Source organism: Polyodon spathula, chromosome 24 (genome assembly GCF_017654505.1).
Source record: "Polyodon spathula isolate WHYD16114869_AA chromosome 24, ASM1765450v1, whole genome shotgun sequence".
NCBI lineage: Eukaryota > Metazoa > Chordata > Actinopteri > Acipenseriformes > Polyodontidae > Polyodon > Polyodon spathula.
The window spans coordinates 2,462,007-2,468,073 of NC_054557.1; positions in this window are offsets into that span (position 1 = coordinate 2,462,007).

A 6,067-nucleotide genomic window follows, 5' to 3' on the forward strand; every position below is an offset into this window, starting at 1 on the left:
TAATGCTGAAGAAAATCTTGCCTTCTATGTTTAATAGGGAAATAGGACGAAACTAACTGATGCTTGTATAATCTTTTTCTTTTGGTATATTTCTACAAGAAACGTGGGTAGTGGTGAACTATGTCTAATGCAGCATTTCAAAACATCCTATATGTACTCAGAGGGGTTGAGATCCTGGGGCTATGGTAGAAAGGGGAGAGCCTGAGGTCTATATCATTTTTTGCTGATTGAATTTTTTGCCAGATTACGCTGATGTGTGATGTGCATCCTGGGAAACCTGGAATGTATGTGGATAGATGGTGACCATTCCTGAATGAACCTGGTCAGTGAAGATGTTATCCCAGAGCATACTATCCAGAGTGATCTACATTGGTGCTGTCCCATTCCAGCAGAACATACCCCAGACCATGACAGCCCCACCAGTGGCCTGAACATTGGACACTGCAATATTGGTCTAGTGCTTCATGGACTCTCCTCCATATCCTGGTTCTTTATTAGTGCTGAGCACCATAAAACATGATTTGTCTGACTACATTAGATGCTTCCAGTCTTCAATTGTCCAATATTTGTCATTATTGTCTGAGGTGTGTTTTTCCAGATTTAACTGCCTATTTCCTTTCATTGCATGAAATTTGCTATTTGTTCCTTTGGTCCAGTGACTACTTTTGACCTGAATTGAGCTTCTTGTTGGTGAGGGTTTTTTTTTTTTTTTTTTTTTTCTGTCAACCACTGCCTATAAACCTTTGAGACCGAATGTACATATTTGCCAATTCTGCTGTTGCCTTCAGCGGTTCACCAAAGGAACGTGCACCAACAATCAAGTCTCTTGTGGGGTCACCTACATCAACCTTTCATTTCATACCGTACTGTAATACTGTACTGTGAAACAGTACAGGGAAACAGACCTGAATTGCAAGTACTTGATAATCAAGGAATCGAGGGATATACCACAGTGTGAGTTATTCCCTCTAAATTAGAGAGGGTGGGTTGGATAGGTTTGTGCACTTTCTCCCCTCTTTGGTGTCCAGCAATGAATGGCCAACCACTACCAGAAGCATTCTTGCCTCAACTACAGCCTGTAGACATGTATTACTGTACCTCTCTTATAAAAGCCAAGTACAAAGATCTACTATAGTCTTGTGCCCTTCAAAGGCCTATACAGGAGCCATGCAAATCAGCTATCGACAATAGTCCAGGATTTTTTGCTCAAGTTGAAAAATTACATTTGATGCTGAGGGAGGAAATAACCTGATAGACAAATAATAAAAGCAAGAATAATACAGCTACATGTGGGGAATATTTTCCAAGTTTTATTGTTTCATTTCAGTGAACCTGGGGAGGGGCACATTTTTACCCCATCCCTTAAATGGGAGGGTAGACATTGCAACACAACCTACAAGTGTGTTATCCTGCTTATAAAATTGATACAATAATACATAGAAAAATAAGCTTTTTAAAATATGTATTTTTAAATAACAATTTTATTGTATATTCTTCCACTTTGAAGAAAAAAATAATCCCTCAGACACAGTTAAACTGGGGGTTTTCAACATTTCCAGCAGCAAATACAATAGAATACTAGTGCCTGTAGATCTGATTTTCCAAATTACTGAAACTTTAAGACAAAAGTTTTATTGAAAACATGTATTCATTTTTTCCCCTCTATTTAAATATTATAAAACAAATGTTTTTAATAACTATCTTTATAATTTCAATAAATGTACAATCACAAATACCACCTTTTAGATCTACCCAATGCCCCTGTCAACTGTAAATTCCAAATAAATTAAACAGTATATTGCTTTATCCACCTTCTGTGTAGAACTGCTGAATCGCAGTACTGTTGCAGAACGGACTGACTTTTAACAAAACGCTGATATACAAATGTTTGATGCACTTGCCTTAGGTTTTGCCTATTCTGTAACATACAGAATTCAGTTTCTGTCAGGATGGCCAGACAGCAGACCCAATAAGATTTTCATATTAGGTGCTTGGTTGGCAGGTGCTTCCAAATCGAAATCTACACATTTTACTGATGGTTCACTTAAGAATCCTGACTTAGATATATAAATATGAGGTATACATATTACATATGATGAGGGGGCAGGGCTATGGATGGACTACACTAACATTATCTCAAACTCTAACCTGACTGTTAAATAGATATTATTATCATATGCTTCTCCCATACGTGAAAATGCCACAAACCGGTACATACCTTCTGGTCCTACAGAAAGACAAATCGAACCTAGTATAATAAATGTGATCATATTCCAGTTGCATATTCCTGTGCTCATATCATCCATCCAGGGTTCTGTCTACTGGATTTTTGTAATTTTGCACCAGTGTATAAACACCATCATGTGACCTGGGTTTCTTTATAGTTTTCCTAGGTGCTCAAGCATCTTGCTATAAAGTTTTGAAAAGGTTCAAATGTTTCCTCAAAGAATGAATGGAAAGAATAACACTGCATGTTTTGAACCTAGAACAGCATGGCTGACAGGAGGGATTAAACACTGGGTGTAACCGTCTTGTTTATTTTCTGTATTTATAATTTACTGTGTATTATTTTTCTCACGTGCATTGCTTTATTTGTAAAAAATCAACAATAAAAATAAAGCTGGCAAAAGGAATGTTAAAATAAAATAACAAATACACACACAAAAATAAAGAGCCTGCCTAGTACACCGAGCACATAAACAGGCACAGAACCAAAACCTCTCCAGAGCAGAGCACAGAGTCTGCAGCGTAACAGCAGGAGCCACATTATCACCCCTTGCAACACTATCTAAAGTGCTTGTTTATTTTACTGAAATCCTAATATGGATATTTAAAAAAAATACACAACTGATTTCCCTGGTGGGAACCCTTGTAAATCATCCCCTAGGGGGTGCTACAAGCTTAAATATTAATGTATTTATTTACAAAAAGGACCTGGGTCTTGAGAATGGGAATTTGCATACATGGGTTATTTACAATGGAAGTGGCTTTAGCTTTAACGGGACTACCACAGGTTGGAGACAAGTTCACTTTTGCAATTATACCCTCTATGGTAACTTCCATTTATGGAAAATCCCCATCTTAGAGACCCTTATCCTTTTTGTATTGTAAAGAAAGCCATTGATATTCAACTATATAGCACCCCCTGCTGGATTACTTAGAAGTGTTCCCATTTATTTTGATCAAGTCACCAACTCTTTAATTTATGTCCATTTTGGAAAATACCTCCTTAGAGATCTGTGACATCTTGCTACTTATGCTTCCCACAATAAAACACTGCTTGCATTGGATTGCAATATCTGAACCATAGTATAGTATGACTTCCTAACACTCAAAGGGATTTAGGGAACCTATCACAGGTAACCAGCGACAGGTTTGACAGACATGTCCGACTATTCCTCAGCGATTACGAACTTCAACTACTCATAAGCCACTCGAATCAATGTCCAACTTGTTCCCGAAGAAACTTCATCTGGAAATACTTGTGCTACCTACATTTTGGAGAATCTAGCCCAAGGTAGAACGCCCATTAAAAATAACCATTGGACATGTGAACTGTGCCTCATTGGTGAAAGTGTAAAGCACTGCACTGCTGCTATGGAAACAAATATCTCTATCCATCAATAAATGTGGTGTGCATTCTGGGAAAGCTCTCTCTGTGATGGAAGTCCAACCATAGTGGGCATGTTAAGCACTTACAGCACTGATATAGCATTTGGTTTCAGGGTAGTGTCAGGGTGCAGCAGTCAAAAAGGGTCCTCTGTTCCCTATCAAACTAAAGACAAAAATGAAACAAAGGGGCCCCTTTTAACTGCAACACCACTGGTAATCATAAATAGATAGATAAAGAGCAAATACTTGCTTTATCAGTCACTAGTCAGATAAAGTTTAAAAATGCATTCCTTTCAAACAGACATAATATATTGACTTTATGGTATTATTGTCCCCTTGGGGGTGGGGGGGTGGGGGGAGTAGTTCTGTAATTAGTTACATATATTCCATCTTAAGATTTCAAATAATTAAACAAAACAGTTTGTGTATGTGGCAAAGGTTTATTAAAGTACAAAACATTAAAGTGAACATACTGTACTTGGAGAGCTTAATGTACAAACAATTTAAACACAACACTGGTCTAGCAGTACGGATCCTAGAACCACAGCCTCACCATGGGGTGTGAAGCGTTTTTAAATTCACAGAATCTGGATTTAAATAAAACCATTTAAAAAAATCATCAACACTATTGTTAAAAGTACAAAAATAAGGACTTTACAGCATATAAACGTTTCAGTTTTTTTGAGTATTCCAGGAAACATCTGTCCAGTCAGACTATGCTGAGCATTTTGTGATGTTTCCAACACATTAAAACGGAAAAAAAAAAAAAAATTATAAAAATTGGACAGTGAAATTTACCAAGAAAAAACAAACAAAAAAATAACTCCATATGAACACATTTATTTCCAATAAAAACATAAACCATTCAAGGCTACTCAAATGAGAAATATTAGTAAAGAGACTTATGTCTGAAGTGTCATAAGGTAGGAGGAAGTGTGTTTTGAAGGCAATGACAGCATACGCACTAAAAGCTATTGGTAAAGGGAGCTCAATCAGTGGGAATCAACAGTATGTAGTTGAAAATGGAGCAGATTAAACTTTGAGGTAAAGTAATTGATTAATCTGAAATTACTTTGCATATATTACATGTTTTACGGTTTATCATTCCAGCAGTTTTAGAAGCGCTACAGGTTAAAGCATTCTTGGCTGGTTTCACGTACTTCGACTTGCACTAACCTTGAACTACTTAATGTTACCCTTGGCATGGTAGTCCAAGACTAGTGCTTAGTAGGGACTGGCATTCCTGTATATTTGAATAATCAAATACACATAATAAACGATTGAACAATGACACCATTCTACTTTACATCAAGGTTTCACTGGCTAAAACCAACGCTTACATAATACCAACATTGAATATGTAAAAAAAAAAATGACAGAAATCGCAGAACTATGACAGTGCAATAAGTAGCTCTTCATAACACAAGTACAGTATGCATACATATTAACATGAAGCAACATAAAATTAAAAATAGCTCATACCTCCCGGTCCCAGTCTACGTTTTGCTACATGAATGTTGTAGAGTCAGTGCTAAATCATTGAATGTCATATACCAAGTGTCCCAATGCTGTTCATGTGAATCAGTCTTTTTTTGCAAAGTGTGAATTTTTTCAACATTAGACTGGAATTTCTGAAGTTACTGGCTGCAATCTCGTTCATTGTCTGTTTGGTATCGACTTGCTTATAGATATTAACCACAGTAGTTTAAAGTATAAATAACTATACCATGACTGGCAACAATACCCAGGGCTAAAAGTTAACTTTTTAAGGCAGTAGTGAGGATTTGCTACCTGTCTGGGAAGCAGGTAGTGAAATAGTCTCATCTGGAGTGGTTTATTTGTTTATATTATATATATATATATATATATATATATTATATATATATATATAAATAAAAATAAAAAATAATTACCTGTCTACTGTTTTAAATACTGAATATCTCAAACTATCGCATAGCAGTAGACCTATATTTAAATCAGAAAGTATTTACGGAAACCACCTTGTGCTCAACGAAGTAATAAAACTAATGCAATTCCTTGTTTAAATGCATTTTGCTTTATCCTGAAGTTTTACAAAAATGCAACCACATTTGCATCTAAGCATTTGATTTGCCATCAGTACTGTTTACCAGGTTATGTTTCATCAGTGCAAATTAAGTGGTACGAAATGATCCTCTTAGCTGCCTTCAGCTGTTGACTGAGATTTCGGCAACTAATAAATCATACACACTTATAAGGAGCGATTAAAAAAAAAAAAAAAGTAATGTGTGCCACATTATCGTTGAATCCTGCCTTTCTGTATGACCTTATAAATGATAAGGTTACATGTACAACTGGGCTGTTCTGAAAATGAAAGTTAATTCCTGTACAGTACCACTGGTATGTTCATAAATATGTATGCTCACACCCTGCCTTCTAACTGCATTTTAAATGCTGTACAATTTTGAAGAAATTA